We start from the raw sequence: 17,315 nt of genomic DNA on the forward strand, positions 1-17,315 counted from the left end.
ATGAAATGTTTGCAACTGTTTTCAACACTGCAGCCCCTGTCTGTTACTAAAAAGGTCTTTTTTCCTCAGCCATGATAGGATTGGGAAAAAAATAAAGGTTAGTGGCTTTAATCGCATCCCAGTGTGGGACAAAGTGCAACAGGTTCTCTTCCATTACTCAGAACCCTCAAACTGAGGAACTGGGGGTGGGAGAAAATGAATTCCCTCAGGGGACCGTGGTGAGGCTGATGACTCCTCTTCTCTTCTGAGGTGTCAAATGCGGGGGGATCAGCTTTCACAATCTGTAAGATTGATGGTGCAATTTCTTGCTGAATGGTCCGCTTAACTTAGTGTTTGGGTTCGCTAAAGCCTCCTCAAGCTGTGCATGCCTTTCCTGTCCATTCATTGCTGGAAAAGCTTTTTGTATCTGAGTGGATCACCCAGATGAGCATGTTTTTCCTCCTAAAAAGTTTTTTCACACTTTATCCTATGGGAGAAAAAATTCACTAAAAGTGGGGTATACCAGCAATTAACGCTGCTATATCCTCTGTTTATAAAAGTTTGACTTGTCCGGCAGACAATGCTCAAATGCTTAGGGATCCAACGGATAAAAAGTTGGCATTCCTATTAAAAAAAAAAAAAAAAAAAAAACACTTTTTTTTTTTCTCTGCCAGATTGAGTGTCTCAGCCTGCGCTGGCAGTAATTGGTTAATTGTTGAGAGACCAGTTTAAACAGGTGCTCAAGGTTATCCTGTTCAGCAGGCCCAGGATCTAGCAAGCTACTAGCAGATTTATGTTTGCAGTAGTTGCTATGAGAGATTCTATCCTTCAGGCCTTGCGCCCTTCGCTAAGCGTCATGCAAGAAGCTCCTGGCTAGTCTTCCTTTTTGTGGTGAAACGTCTGTTTGGGGATGATTTGGGTAATAATCCAAAGAAATTCTAGTGGAAAATACCCCTTTGCCATTTTAAGAAAAGGAGTAAACGTATTTCATTTCTTTTTTTTTTTAAATAAATTTTTATTGAAAGATATACAGGGTATGACATCAAAAGAAAGTATCGTATTTTGTGTGTTCTACATAAATAACAACAAAAGATACATCAGCCTGATATGAAATAGAAATATAGAACAGCTAATAAAGATAATTAGCCTGGGGTAAGGGGTCAAAAGTAACCTATGTGGAAAAGAGGAAATAAAACTGGATGGATCTAGGTAGGGGGGGAGAAGGGATCCCTGGGATTGCCAGCAGAATGTTACTGGATGTACCCCATGTAGGGTGTGGGGTGGGGGGGGAGGTGAGTGGGGGAAAGCTAGATAGAAACAAAATCTGCGTTGCGGGGGGGGGGGGGGGGGGGGTGCAGAGAAAAAGAAAAAAGAGCACCAAGTTCATGTTTTGGATGAAACAATACAGCCTGTGGGTAGAATGTACAGGTAAAAAAAATAACTATGATTTTTATGGTAATAACATTTTATGTCCTTTGTAGCAGTTGTGGTCACCACCTTCCTATGTGGGGGAAGATGGGGTTTTGAATAGCGTGAAGATGTCTTGTATTATGTTGTAGTATTTGGTAAGAGTTGGACTCCTTATGTTGTATATCCTTGGTTTGGAGGAATCATTCCGTCAGAGGTGGGGGGGGATCGTGATATAGGAAGGAGAAAGTCTCGAGATGAACTATATCCGTGGGGGAGAGTGTTGAGGTCATAAAGGCTCCCCATTTGTGGTGGAAGTGTGCCTTGGTTCTTTCGTTTGTAAAGTCCATGTTGATCCTGTCTTTGTAGAGCAGTTGTAGGAGATCCCTTTTGATTTGAGAGGTGTTGGGACATGTGTTGGAGATCCAGTTTTTTAGTATGGCTCTTCTAGCGAATAGGAGGCATATCGGGATCCAATCCTTGCATGAGAGGGTAGAGTTCGGTGACCAGGGTAACAGCTGGGTGTCCCAGTGTCCAAAAATGAGGAGTAGGGGGTCCTTAGGTAATTTTAGCAGGGTCACCTCAAATATGTACTGTAGGACTTGATCCCAGAATGTGGATATGAAAGTGCATGACCAGAAACGATGGATCAAAGAAGGCCTGGGGTGTAGACATAATGGGCATGTGTGGGCGGTTTGCGCTTGTTTGTTCGAGAGGAAGGGTATGTGAGCTCGATGAACGATCTTAAGTTGGGTTTCCCTCCAAGATTCGTTGGGCACCAGTTTGTGAACAGTGTTGAGGCCTTGAAGTAATTTGTTGGCCAAGTCGGCATCAGGGAAGTCTTTTGCCCAGTTAGCTGCTGATGAGGTCTTCAGTGAGGGAATGACTTTTAGGAGGAGAGGCTGGTATATGTCTGAGATTTTGTAGGAGCCCTTTAAAAGAAGAGAGTCCGATAGGGACGTTTTAAATCTTTTGCGATCCTCTCTGCAAGTGTTTTTGAGAAAGCTGATGCATTGACCATATTGGAAGATGTGTGACTGGGGAAGTTGGTATTTCTCCGATAATGACTTGAAAGGGATGGGGCGACCAGATTCTAAATCACAAAGCGAGGAAAAGTTGGAGATGCCTTTCTGTTGCCAGGTGATATATGGCTGCCGTTCCAGACCTGGGGGAAAGCACGGGTTTCCTTGTATTGGAAGGTGTCTAGAAATAAAAGGTGAGAGTTTGAGGCTTTTCCGGATCTCCCTCCAGGCAATCGCTGTGTCCCGAAATAGGAGGTTGTGTTGAAGGGGTGGAGGAATGGATTTCCACTTGCAGTGAAGGAGAGCTACCAGGGAGTATGGGTGAACCATTTCAGTTTCCAGGTAGAAGTTGGAATAAGGAGATGTTTGAGCTACCCAATCTAAACTTATCCTCAAGAGGCAGGCTAAATTGTAGTTCCTGACATTAGGGAGACTAATACCCCCTTTGAGCCTGGGAAGGTAAAGCTTAGTGAGTGCAATTCGTGGTCGCCTATTCCGCCATAAAAATTTGGATATTGCCTCATTGAGAATTTTTGTGTCTTTATGCTGCAAGAGTAGGGGGATGGTTTGTAGTGGATAGAGTAGGCGGGTGAAGCTGACCATTTTCACTAGATGCCATCTTCCCAGTAGCGAAAGAGGCAGATCCATCCAGTTTACTAGTTCTTGAGAGATCTTTATGAGTAGTGGTGGGTAGTTAAGGTGATAGAGAGAGGAGGGTAGTTTTCCTATTTTTATGCCTAAGTAGGTGATGTGGGATTGTGCTACCGAGAATATGGAGTTCTGTGTCCAAGGAGGGTTGGATACGGTGCCTAGGGGGAGGATTTCACTTTTGTTATAGTTTATGCGAAGGCCCGAGCATAGTCTAAATTGGTCAAAGATTAATTTAATCGTGAGCATATAAGAAGAGGCATTTGCTGAGAATATAAGGACATCGTCCGCAAAGATTGAGGTTCGAAGCTCCTGTTTGCCAATGGGGATGCCATTTAATGGGGCCACGTGTGATAAATACCTAGATAATGGTTCTAATGCAGTGTTAAAGAGGAGTGGTGATAGGGGGCAGCCCTGCCGAGTTCCTTTGTGGAGTCGGAATTCCTCTGATAGGAGGCCTGCCGCCACCAGTCTAGCAGCTGGGGCGGTGTACATGGTGTTTATAAGATGGGCGAAAGAACCGGAGAATCTCATTTTAGTCATGACCAAAGAAAGCCATTCGAAACTGACGTTATCGAAGGCTTTCTCCGCGTCCAGGGTGATGATGGCATATTTTCCCTCTGAGTTGCATTTGGCATGTTCCAGGGCCATCATTACCTTCCTGCTGTTCATGGTGGCAGTTCTGCCTTTCACGAACCCTGATTGGGCAAGGTGTATCAGAGAGGGTATGATGTCTGCTAATCTTGTGGCAATAATTTTGGAAAGGATTTTGACATCCAGGTTTAGAAGTGAAATAGGCCTGTATGAGCCTGGTTCTTGGGGGTCTTTACCTTTCTTGGCTAGTAGTTTGATAATGGCTTGGTTGCCCGTGGGTAGGTATGTTCCCCCAGACCATATGTGTTGATATACTTCGTGGAGTGTGGGTTCTAAGAGTGGTTGTAGGGACTTGTAAAATTCTCCCGTGAATCCATCAGGACCTGGGGCTTTAGAAGGAGCTAGGTTTTTAATTGCAGTGGAGATTTCATGGAGGGAGATTGGGGCGTTTAGAGTTTCTAACTGTGAAGGTGATACTTGAGAGAGGGTTACCTTTTCAAGAAAGGATTGTGCTGTCGAAGGATTTATGGGATCTGGTCCATAAAGGGAGGAGTAGTATTGTAGCATAGTTTCATTTATGTCTTTTTGGATGGTTTTTATGTTACCCAAAGAGTCACGGAGAGATGTGATATGTGTCGGACGATGGGGTCCCCTACATAAATTGACGAGGAGTTTACCTGCCTTATTGCCAAATTTATGGAGGGTGGCATCCATGTGGGCTTTTTTTGTTTGTTCTAGGGTTTCGGCCCAGGTGTCAAAGGATTGTTTTGCTGATTGCCATGCCTTCCTGTTATCAGTGGAGTTGTTTATGGATAGTGATCGTTGGGCTAGGTGCAGTCGGGAGCTGGCTTGTCTCTATTTTTTGAGTGTATTTCTCTTAAAGGATGCAGCATAAGAGATTACACGGCCTCTGAGGAATGCTTTGCCTGCTTCCCAGAATAGATTGGGGTTGTCAGAATGTCCAGCATTGGTCGAAGTGTATTCTGACCAGGCGTTTTCCATGTACTGTCGGAAGTCAGAGTTGTTGTGGAGATAAGATGGGAAACGCCATATTTTAGGATTCGGGTGTAAATCGGGGTTATCGGTCATAGTCGAGATTGGTGCGTGGTCGGATATGGCAATGTCGTGAATGTCCGCGTCGAATATCAGTGGTAGAAGGTCGTCTGAGCAGAAGAGATAGTCAATTCTGGTGAAGACGTTGTGGGGATTGGAGTAAAAAGTAAATTCTCTGTCAGCTGGGTGCCGGAGTTAACGTATTTCATTTTAACAAGCTCCTTCTCCTGTGCCAAGGCCATCAGCCTCCAGGCAGTCACGACGGCCTCTGCCGTCAAGTTCAAAGGGTAATCCTCAGGGCCGACCCCAGGGACAAAAGAGCTCTTGGGGGAGGAAACGTACAAAATACTAAAGCCGCCTTGTGAGGAGGCGCCCTGCTCGCTCGAGTAGGGGGAATACTTCTGCAGTTCTCAAGGATCTACCAGGAAGAGTGTCGACAGATGGGGGACTTCCTCAATAGCTCCAGGGTACAAACTAGAGTTCCAAGAGTTCCCGTCGCCTCATTTCCTCAGATCAAACGTTCCTAAGGATTCAGAGAAAAAGTTTTTCTTTCAAGCATTGGACCGTCTTTTGGCAAAAAGTGATCAGGGTGGTCCCCATGTAAGAGCAGGGGTTGGGGTTTGGTGCAAACAGTTTTTTCACGGTGCCAAAACCGAATGGACATTCTGGATCTCAAAAATCAAATTAGATTCCTGAATATAACCGCTCTTTTTTTCGCATGGAGTCAATCCAATCAGTTGTCTCCATCCTACAAGGAGGAGAACTTCTGGCGTCAATCGACATCAATGATGCATATCTCCATGTGCCTATTTCCTCACTCACCAGTAATATCTACTTTTCAAGGTAGAAAATCTTCATTTTCAGTGTGTAGCTATGCTTTTTGGTCTAGCTACTGCATCTTGAGTGTTTACAAAGGTTCTGCCCCCTCCTCTAGCCAGATTAAGGGCCCAAGGTATAATGATTATACTTTTACCTAGATGATCTATTCTTGATAGACCAGTCGGTAGCACGCTTAGACCAAAGTATGGTCACCACATTCAACTACCTGGAATACCTAGGTTGGATTCTCAACCTAGAAGAAATTTTCCTTAAAACCATGAAGCGGGCTAAAATACTTGGGTCTGATTATAGATACACCCAGAAATTGGTATTCTTGCCCCAGGCAAAGATCAGCGCCATAAAGGAACTAATTCATTTGATTAAGTTGGTCGAAGCAAAATGAATTCTTCTATTCAGCTTTGCATGAGGTTGTTGGGAAAGATGGTGGCTTCATACGAGGCCGTTCCTTATGCTCAGTTTCATTCGAGACTGCTGCAAAACAGTATCCTATTGGCTTGGAACAAAAGGGTTCAAGCACTAGATTTCCCAATGTGTCTGACTCCAAAGGTGCGCCGGAGCCTCAGTTTATGGTTAATAACTAAAAATCTGCAAAGGGGAAAATCCTTCCTTCAGCTACCTGGGAAGTGGTAACAATATATGCCAACCTTTTTTGGGTTGGGGAGCAGTCCTAGAAGAGGCAACTGTTCAAGAGAAATGGCCCAGATCAGAAATGGCCTTGCCCATTAACATTCTAGAAATTCAGGCAGAACACTTGGTCCTGAGGGCCTGAACGTTCAGTTTATGGAATTGTCCTGCCAGAATTCAATCCGACAATGCCACAGCAATGGCCTACATCAATCACCAAGGGGGCACAAGAAGTTGTGCGGCCCAGAGAGCGGTGAATTGTATCCTATCTTTGGCAGAAAACAATGTACTTTGCCTATCGGCAGTCTTCATTCTAAGAATAGAAAATTGGCAGGCGGACTACTTGAGTCGCCAGCAGTTGTTCCCGGGAGAATGGTTCCTTCACCCCGATATCTTCCTGTCAATATGTCAAAGATGGGGGGGATCCCAGACGTAGATCTGTTTGTGTCCAGGTTCAAAAAAGAAATCGACAACTTTGTGTCAAGAACAAAGGAACCGCTAGCATGCGGAACAGATGCCTTGCTATTCCCATGGAATCAGTTCTCACCGATTTATGCATTCCCTCCTATTCTACCTGCGTGCATGACTTCTTCGCAGGATCAAGCAGGAAGGGAAGTCGGTGATTCTTGTGGCCCAGGAGATCTTGGTATGCAGAGATAATAAAGATGGCGGTAGGGGATTCATGGACCCTACCGCCACGGCCAGACCTTCTCTCGCAAGGTTCGGTATTCCATCTTACTTTACAAATGCTAAATTTAACGATTTGGCTATTGAGACCCACATTCTGAAGAAGCGTGGGCTGTCAGGTTCAGTGGTGTCTACTCTGGTTAATGCAAGGAACCCGGCCTCCAGAGTCATATATTATAGAGTCTGGAAGGCATATGTCTCCTGGTGTGAATTCAGGGTTTGGCACCAGGAAGTATGTCATAGGTAGAATCCTTGACTTTCTATAGATGGGATTAGAAATAAAGCTGGTCTTGAGTACTATCGGGGGCCAGGTTTCGGCCTAATTGGTATTATTTCAGCAACCACTTGCTTCTCGCTCTTTTCGTAGCTTTATTCAGGGGGTGACGTGGCTTAATCCTCCGGTTAGGTCCCTCCTGAACCCTTGGGACTTGAATTTAGTCCTTTTGGCATTGCAGAAACAGCCACTTGAGCCGATACGACAAATTCCCTTGGTCCTTTCGACAAGGAAACTAGTTTTTCTGGTAGCCATATCTTCTGCAAGAATGGTATCAGAGTTGGCTGCTCTTTCTTGTAAAGAGCCATATTTAATTATACACAAGGATAAGGTTGTATTGCGTCCTCATCCTAATTTTCTAAGGTAGTGTCAGGTTATCATTTAAACCAGGATATTGTTCTACCTTAATTTTTCCCAGAACGAAGTTCTGTGGAAGATAAGTCACTACATTCTCTTGATGTGGTGAGAGCAGTCAAAATCTATTTGAAGGCGACTGCTCAGATTTGAAAAACGGATGTTTTGTTTGTTACCCGAAGGTCCTAAAAGAGGACAGGCGGCATCGAAATCTACTATTTCTGACAAGTGATTGTACAAGCTTATGGTTTAAAGAGGAAAGTTCCACCTTTTCATATTAAAGCGCACGTCACCAGGGCTGTTAGTACTTCCTGGGCAGTGCATCACCAAGCCTCCATGGCTCAAATCTGCAAGACCGCAACGCTGTCTTCAGTCCATACGTTTACCGGATTCTATCAAGTAGATATAAAAGGTCATGAGGATAACGCCTTTGGGCGTAGTGTGCTGCAGGCAGCCGTATAAGTACTCTGGTCTCATGGTGCCCTACTTTTGTTGTCTCCCTCCCTTCAGTTGGCATTGCTATGGGACATCCCACATAGTAACTACTATGGCTCTGTGTCCCGTGATGTACGATAAGAAAATAAGATTTTTATAACCGCTTACCTGTAAAATCCTTTTCTTTGAAGTACATCATGGAACACAGAGGTCCCTCCCTTTCTGGTATACATGTGTATTGCTTTGCTACAAAAACTGAGGTACTCCCAGTAGTGGGAGGGGTTATAGGGAGTGAACTTCCTGTCTTAGGGTGTGCCAGTGTCCATCACCTGAAGGTGGCCTATAACCCACAGTAACTACTATGGCTCTGTGTCCCGTGATGTACTTAAAAAAAAAAAAAGGATTTTAAAGTTAAGCTGTTATAAAAATCCTATTTTTGCCTTTTGGTTATAAAGGCTCAAGTTTTTTTTTACCTACATGCTTTCTATACATGAAGGTAAAAAACCTTTGCTGTGCATCAGCCATTGGCTCCCGCTGCTATCGATCACCGCCAATGAGAAGAGAGGGCGGGGCCCAGCCACAGCTATGTGTGTGACTGGACAGGCAGAGCAGTGGCTCTAGTGTGAGCCTGCTTTGATGCCCCATTGCAAGCTGCTAGCCATGGGGGCACTCAGTAGGGGGGAGGGACCAGGAGCTCCGGCAAGGGGACCTGAGAAGAGGATCAGGCCTGGAACATGTCAAATGTTGCACCCATGTTTAGGGTGGAAACATAACATGAACCAGTTCCTGCCTTCTCTCTCCCAAATCCCCCCCCCCCCCCCCCCCCTCCTCCTCCTTGTGACAGCGGACAGTAGTGTTCTCCTCATACCCGCAGCTGTGCGGGGCTCATTCACAGGAAACAATACCATGGCAGACAGACTTTTTAGTTTCGGTAAATTCGGTGGGCTGGGTGGGGGTAAATGAGCCCTCTTGAAGTCCACTGACATTTCTTCCGGTTTTCAAACCGCCTGTACAGAGGTGTATGGGCTGAAAGCCAGAGGACATGTCTGCAGGAGCCCTCATTGCAACCTGTGATCTGATCGGGGATGCAGTGCTTTTCCAGGCTCCTGACAGAAAAAATGTGCATTTTATTATTCTGTAAAGGTGGACTTATTTTTTAAGGACCTCCCAGCTTTGCTCTCCCTTGTAAAATTGATTTGTTGTCAAGTCTAAGTAATTCCCGCCTCAAGCCCTCCTTGCATTACCCTGTGCTTCCTTGGGATCTCAACTCAGCTCTCTCTGCCCTTCATAAACCACCATTTTAACTCATCGGAGACATTCCTTTAGATGACTTCTGCAAAGTATCCTCTTTCAGAAGTGTCTGAGTCGTCGTGTCTCTCCTTTTTATAAGGAGACATTCCTCATCCTTCACAAAGACAAAATTTGTCTTGCGACCCAAGAGTACTACCAGGTGAACGGCCAACCTTTTTTGTAGGTGCAGCTTATGCTTGGTTGTTGCCCACATTTTGCATTCATTGCTTGAGCATTTCTTAGGGTCTGTGAATACTTTGCCTTTGTCCTGTACTGTATGACTAAGGTATGATTTGGAATTTACAGGCAAGTCAAAATTCCTCTTTATCTTCAAGTTATTTGCTTTGTAAGGTCCCCTGAGCTCCCGAACCTCTTTTGTTTCCCTCATTTCCATGCTGCACGGAAGCTTCCAGTTTATAGTCCCTCTTCCATGCTCTGCTCAATGGTCAGTTGGATGCAAATGGACCAGTTGTCCGTTTACACCCAACTGCCCTCCAGTCCAATCCGGCCAGATGGATAGTAACAGATTGTATTCCGTTTGTTTTTGCCGAATTCGTTTGGAGGTAGGTGGGTGTAAATGGACATAAGTCCATTTACATCCACCACTCAATAGAGGAGAATGGCGAGTCTACCTGAAAAATGGACAGGTCCAATTGATCTTGCTGCTCTTGCAAAAGGGGCTTTAGGTGTACAACGCTGTTTTTATTTTTTAAAGAAAAAATGCATTCATGAAGCAGCAGTACCATGGTTCTTTGCAATGCGATAGTACACAGTGCTGCATAAATGAGCCCTTAGCTGGATTGAGACAAGCCATGGGTTTTTATTTAAAAGGGGAAAATGTTGCTATAGCTGCTTATAAAGTGATAGCAGATATTCAGCTATAATTTGTTAGTCAATCTGTATAACTCTGCTAGTGCATCCAACACTACCCTTTCCCCAGATTGACAGTGCTGTTGTCCAAAGGTCTTTGCCGTTCCTCAAATATATTTTTGTTTTGGGGTTTATTTCTTCAACCACTTGCTTACTGGGCACTTTTATCCCCTTTCTGCCCAGGCCAATTTCCAGCTTTCAGCGCTTTGAATGACAATTGCGTGGTTGTGCAACGCTGTACCCAAACAAAAAAAAGTTGTTTTTTTTTCACACAAATAGAGCTTTCTTTTGGTGGTATTTGATCACCTCTGGGTTTTTTATCTTTTGTGCTATAAATATAAAAAGACCGAATATTTTGTAGTAAAATGCATTTTTTCTTTGTTTCTGTTATAAAATGTTGCAAATTTAGTAATTTTTCTTCATAAATTTTGGCCAAAATTTTATACTGCTACATATCTTTGGTAAAAATAACCCAAATCTGTGTATATTATTTGGTCTTTGTAAAAGTTATAGTCTCTCCAACCTATGGTGCCAATCATTGAAAATTGATCACACCTGGTGCACTGATGGCATCAGTCTCTAATTTCCTGAGACCCTAACAAGCCAGGAAAGTACAAATACCCCCCAAATGACCCCTTTTTGGAAGTAGACATTCCAAAGTATTTAGTAAGAGGCATAGTGAGTTTTGTTTTTTTTTTTTTTTTTTGAAGTTGACTTTTTTTTCCCTCGAAATTCTTTGCAAAATTTAAGTTTTTTATTTTTTTTCTTTTTTTTTTTTTTTTTTCCCCCACAGAATTGTCATATTACCACCCCCAAAACGCATTCTACTATTCCTCCTGAGAATGGCAATACCACATGTGTATATTCTGAGGCATAATGAGTCTTTTGAACATGTCATTTTTTTCCACAGGAAATGGGCACAGAGCACTGGATCTGTAGAGCCCACAGCGCTGCTGTAACCACTCTCTCCCCATCTCCTCTCACACTGTACCGATCGGTTCGGATAGGGGAGAGATGAACCGGGCATGCGCCGGCTTGTTTGCAAGTGATCACTCCGTCATTTGACACAGTGATCACGTGGTAAAGGGCTGCTGCCATTGGCCCTATACCGTGATCTGTGATGCTTCGGATCCCCAGGTCCCTGCGGTCACGGATATGCCCGGGTGTGCCCTCCCAGAGTTATCCGACCGCCCTGCAGCTGTTCTTTGGCTATGGGCGGTCGGCAAGTGGTTAAACATCACTTTGTATTTTATCTTTTACTAAATAAAAGAAAAAATACGGAAAATTTTGGGGAAAAAACTTTTTTTTTTTTTAGTTAGAAAAATTACCCGTTTGCAAAATTTTATCTTTCACTGAAGAGGCTGGACTGATGAAGTGGCACTGATAATTGGTACCCTGATTATCTCCCCCCCCATTATACTTAGGTGGATGCAGCATCTTTCTCCCGGTGTCTCTGCACTGAGAACCGAGCCATCGAACACCCCCAATGGCTCAGTTCTCTCAGCTCCTCAGCTCAATCAGCAGCTCTCCTGCTTCGCTCCTCCACGCTCACTGGAGCTCTGAGCTATGGCAGGGCGTGGAGCGAGACGGCTATCAGTCCAGGCACCTGGCGGATCCAGACTCCCAGAGTCGGGGTGACGTGGTGCCTGGACTGATTCCTGTGACGTCAGCAGAGAGCAGACTTCAGTCTGCTCTCTGCTGAAAACGTGTCACAGGAGTGGAAAATGGTTTGCACTCCTGTGACACATAGGAGAAGCCCCGCCAAACAAGCTCAGGCTGGACTTCTCCTTTAAGAACTGCACAGTGGTGTAGACGAGGACCCTGCCAATCATGTGAAGCAGACCTCTGGAAAAGGTGTGCAGAAATGAAGACATAAGGTCATTAGGCTGGCTTTGTGCTGTCGGGCAGAGCTGTGGAAATTTCATGACTAGGTGGACAAAAATAGACATCATGCAACACTGTTCCCAACTACTGTGTATATGTTTAGCTGTTTGCTTGAAGTTTAGCTTTACATATGACCTTGATTTGATATGATTATTGATAATCATTGGGATGAGGTGCTGTATCGTACCAAGGACTACCCAGTCACTTAAATTGTTCTATTATAAGTCCTTTACATATGACCTGTTTATCCAGCTGATGGTTTGCTAAGCCAAATGTTGAGAAGCCACATCATAATCTGGATCACCTTCTTTTTGTTCTACCAAATGATTGATGTGCATTAATGTCCCCCTTTTTATGTGCTCTCTGGAATCCCTACTCAGTCTTCAACAAACTCGCCTCTGTCAATTACCTTTTCCTTTCTAACTCCCTTAATCTAGTTGCTATTACTGAAACCTGGCTCCAGGAATCTGACACTACCTCTCCTGCTGCCCTCTCCTACAGTGGCCACCTGTGGACAAAAGGAGGCAGTGTCGGACTTCTCTCCCTACAGTGCACCTTCCAGGTTCTTCCTACACCTCCCTCTCCCTCTGCTCTTTTGAAGTGCGCTGCATTCGAAAGAAGGGTCGCAGTCATTTATCGGCCTCCTGGATCAGTGTCGCGCTTTATGGACGACTTCTCTGCATGGCTACCCTACTTTCTCTCCTCTGAAGTACCTGCCATTATCCTAGGTGACTTTAACATGCCAATCAATGTATACACCGCAATGACTTCTTAACTACTCAACTTAGCACCCTCTTTTAACCTAATGCAATGGACACAAACCAGCACTCACCCCAACAGCAACACTCTTGACCTCGTATTCTCCCATCTCTGCACTCCCTGCAACCTCTCTAACACCCCCTTTTCTCTCTGTGATCACAACCTTATCTGTTTAACTCTGTCTCCTACCCTCCCATGCTGCCAACCTGCAAACTGCTACCTGCAGGATCCTTCACCACCTCAACCCTTCCTTTCTTCGTTCTGCTACTGATGGCCTTTACGATAAAATGGCATCCTATCCAGACCTGACCACTTCCATCTACAGCAAGAACAGGGCTTGACAAATTTGCTTGGAATCTAGGAGCCAGCTAAAAAAGTTAGGAGCCAGGTTTTTTTTTTTTTAAACGACCGACAAAGCTTTATTTTCAATATAAAAATTAACCAATCTTAAATTTACACAGAGACGACTAGAACTAATGTGACTGCTTTTATTTCCTGCCATGCAGGGACACAAGACCACCATATCCCCGCTAAGGATCCAATCAGGTCCGCCTGAAAAACTGACAGGCGAACCTGATCAGACAGCCCGTGTGAAAGGGGACAAGCAGGGAGATGACAAATAATAAATTCATTTTAATGAACCGATTCCTTCCCGCAGGATGACTATATACGCCCTGTCTTTGAAGAGAAATACCGTTGTTATGGTAGCAGCTAGCTACCATAACCCCGGTATCATCTTCAAGAGCCGGCGGTTCTCTTTCAGATAAAAGTGGTCTCTGCAGCAGATTAGCAGCGAGATCACTTTTATCGGCGGCAGGAGAGGGCCCCCCCTACCGCCGCTCTCCGGTGCCCTTCACCGCTTACCGTGGCCGTCGGTAACGGCGGAGGCGATCCGGATCTGTCCCTGGCCTGACATGGAGACAAGTGAGAGGAAGATGGCCCCCCCGCCCATCTCCAAGTCATTGCAGGGCGGAAGCGACGTCAAATCGTCACTTCCACCCAAAGCTCTTGAAGGGACATTTTATTTTTTTTTTTTTTCAAATGACAATTTTTTTTTTTTAATGCATTTTAGTGTAAATATGAGGTGTGAGGTCTTTTTGACCCCAGATGTCATATTTAAGAGGACCTGTCATGCTTTTTTTCTATTACAAGGGATTTTTACATTCCTTGTAATAGGAATAAAAGTGACTTTTTTTTTTTTTTTTTTTTTAAAAGAACAGTGAAAAAATAAAAGTTAAAATAAATAAGAAAAAAAAAAAAACTTTTAAATGTGCCCCATCCCTTGTAATAGAAATAAAAGTGACACAATTTTTTATTTTTTTTTTAAAAACAGTGTAAAAATAAAAAGTAAAATATATAAGAAAAAAATAATAATTTTTTTAAATGCGCCCCGTCCCGCCGAGCTCGCTTGCAGAAGCGAACGCATATGTGAGTAGCACCCGCATATGAAAGCGGTGTTCAAACCACACGTGAGGTATCGCCACGATCGTTAGAGCGAGAGCAATAATTCTAGTCCTAGACCTCCTCTGTAACTCAAAACATGCAACATGTAGAATTTTTTAAACGACGCCTATGGAGATTTTAAAGGGTAAAAGTTTGTCGCCATTCCACGAGCGGATGAAATTTTGAAGTGTGACATGTTGGGAATCAATTTACTCGGCGTAACATTATCTTTCACAATATAAAAAAAATTGGGCTAACTTTACTGTTTTCTTATTTTTTAATTAAAGTATTTTTTCCCAAAAAAGTGCGCTTGTAAGTCCGCTGCGCAAATACGGTGTGACAAAGTATTGCAATGACCGCCATTTTATTCTCTAGGGTGTTAGAATAAAAAATATATATAATGTTTGGGGGTTCTAAGTAAAGGGAAGGAGATGAGCAGGCAGTGAAAACAGGTAGGGAAAGCTCCATTAGCATTGGTGGATGTCTTGTCATACCAACGGCCACCACCAGAGGGCGCCCGATTGCAGAAGGAACCAGGAACCATAGGACTGCAGTAGGCCGCAAAGCCGGGACCTCAATTACCGGCGCGGCCCAGCGCGATCGCGGCGGGGGGGGGGGGGGGGGGGGGCGCTTCGAACGGACACAGGATACCCCAGCTGTGCCGCCCCAGGCGCCAGGTCGCTAATTCTAGTCGCAAATGCGACCTGGCGCCCGGGGTTTGTCGAGCCCTGAGCAAGAAACTGTCATCCTCCCTCCCTGGACACACTTGCTCCTCTTTTCTACACGCAGAACAAGGCCTCGTCTGCTACAACCCTGACAGATGGCACCAGATGTCTCATGAGACACAGCCGTGCGTACTCTTGGACCTCTCTGCTGCCTTCGACACAGTTGACCACCTGCTCCTCATCAACAAACTCCACTCCCTTGGCCTCCGTGATTCTGCTTTTATCCTGGTTCTCCTCCTACCTATCCTTGTGCACTTTCAGTGTCACATATAACACCATCTCATCTGCTCCTCTTCCTCTTTCTGTTGGGGTAGCCCAAGACTCCATCCTTGGGCCCCTCCTATTCTCTCTTTATACCCTGGGCCAGTTGATAATCTCCCATGGCTTCCAATACCACGTCTATGCCAACACCCAGATCTATCTCTCCACTCCTCAACTCACCCCCTCGATCTCCTCACGGATCACAAACTTACTGAACGTATGGTATGGATGTCACACGACTTTCTCAAACTCAATCTTTCTAAAACTGAGCTTGTATCATTTCCTCCTCTGTGATCCCCTCCCCATGACTTTACCATTAAGATCAACAGCACAACCATTGGTCCCTCCACACATGCCAGGAGGCTGGATGTAATCCTTCTAATCCTAGACTCTGACCTCTCCTTCAGCCCTCGCATCCAATCACTGCTGAATCTTGCCGCCCCAACCTCCAGAATTCGCCCCTTCCTGACTTATGACACCACAAAACAACTTGGGTTCTATCCCGCCTCGACTACAACTGCAACCCTCTGCTCAACGGCCTACCCTTACACAGGCTAGCCCCCTTCAGTCTATTATGAATGCTGCTGCTAGACTCATACACCTCACTAACCAATCCGTGACTGCTGCTCCTCTCTGCCAATCCCTTTTACTGGCTTCCCCTACCCCACTGTATAGAATTTTAAATACTAACCACAACACACAAGGCCATCCACAGCATCCCCCCAGCTACATCTTCAACCTCATCTGCAGATATCACCTCTCTGCTCCTCCCAAAGCCTCCTGCTCTCTAGAGACTTCTCTAGAGCCTCTTCCATCCTCTGGAACTCCCTGGCCCGGTATGTCTGGTCAGCCCCTACCCTGTCCACCTTTAGAAGATTCCTGAAGACTAATTTAATCGGGGAAGCCTATCCCACACCCACCTAAGAACTGTACCTGAGCCACCCCCATCAGACCATCCCCCGCAACTATTACCTTTCGTACCACCTCCCCCCTCCCTTTAGAATGTAAGCTCCATGAGCAGGGCCCTCCTGTATTGAACTGTATTATTGTTTGTGCTGTCCCCCCTCTACATTGTAAAACGCTGCGCAAACTGTTGGCGCTATATAAATCCTGCATAATAAAAACGTGACAAGGCACTTAACCACGTCGCTTTAACTGACAATTGTGCGGTCGTGAACAAAATTGACGTCTTTTTTTTTTTTTTTTTTTTTCCCCACAAATAGAACTTTTTTTTTTTTTTTTTTTTTTTTTTTTTTTTTTTTTGGTGGTATTTGATCACCTCTGCGGTTTTTATTTTTTGCACTATAAACAAAAATTTCGAAAAAAAAGTTTGTTTTTTTACTTTTTGCTCTAATAAATATCCCCCAAAAATATATAAAAAAAACTAATTTCTTTCTCCGTTTAAGGCCGATATGTAGTCTTCTACATATTTTTGGTAAAAAAAAAAAAATCGCAATAAGCATATATTGATTGGTTTGTGCAAAAGTTATTGCATCTACAAAATAGATTTATGGCCTTTTTGTTTTAACTTTTTTTTTTTATTAGTAATGGCGGCTATCTGCATTTTTTTTTTTTTGTTTTTTTTTTATCGTGGCTGCGACTTTATGGCAGACTTATCGGACACTTTTGACATTATTTTGGGATCATTTTCATATATACAGCAATCAGTGCTATAAAAATGCACTGATTACTGTGTAAATGACACTGGCAGGGATCGGGTTAAACACTAGGGGGCGATCAAGGGATTAAGTGTGTCCTAGGGAGTAATTCTAACTGAGGGGGCGGAGGGTGGGCTACCACTGACATGACAGCAATCGCTGCTTCCGATGACAGAGCAGTAGATCCCTGTCGTCACTAGTCAGAACAGGGAAATGCCTTGTTTACGTAGGCATCTCCCCGTTCTGCCGCTCCATGACACGATCGTGGGCCCCTGGCGGACACAGAGTCCAAGGTCACGGAGCACACATCACGCACACCCACAGTGCCGCAAATTTTAAAGGGGACGTACCTGTACGCCCATTTGCCCAGCCGTGTTATTGTGCTAACATACATAGTCGTGTGCTGGTCAGGATGTGCTTAAAATTCAATTCAAAATCTTGTTTTCTGGAATGTATATTTTTAACTAAATTTAGCATATGTTATATATTGCACATGAGAAATCGGCTT

The 17,315-nt window shown here is 44.5% G+C and overlaps 1 protein-coding gene across 3 annotated transcripts in view; it reads left to right on the top strand.

The window, feature by feature from the left end:
- Positions 1-17,315, top strand: part of PIP4K2B (phosphatidylinositol-5-phosphate 4-kinase type 2 beta) — a 183,806-nt gene that overhangs the window by 69,710 nt on the left and 96,781 nt on the right. The window lies entirely within an intron of this gene.

The sequence above is a fragment of the Aquarana catesbeiana genome, linkage group LG12, assembly GCF_042186555.1.
Source record: "Aquarana catesbeiana isolate 2022-GZ linkage group LG12, ASM4218655v1, whole genome shotgun sequence".
Taxonomy (NCBI): Eukaryota; Metazoa; Chordata; class Amphibia; order Anura; family Ranidae; genus Aquarana; species Aquarana catesbeiana.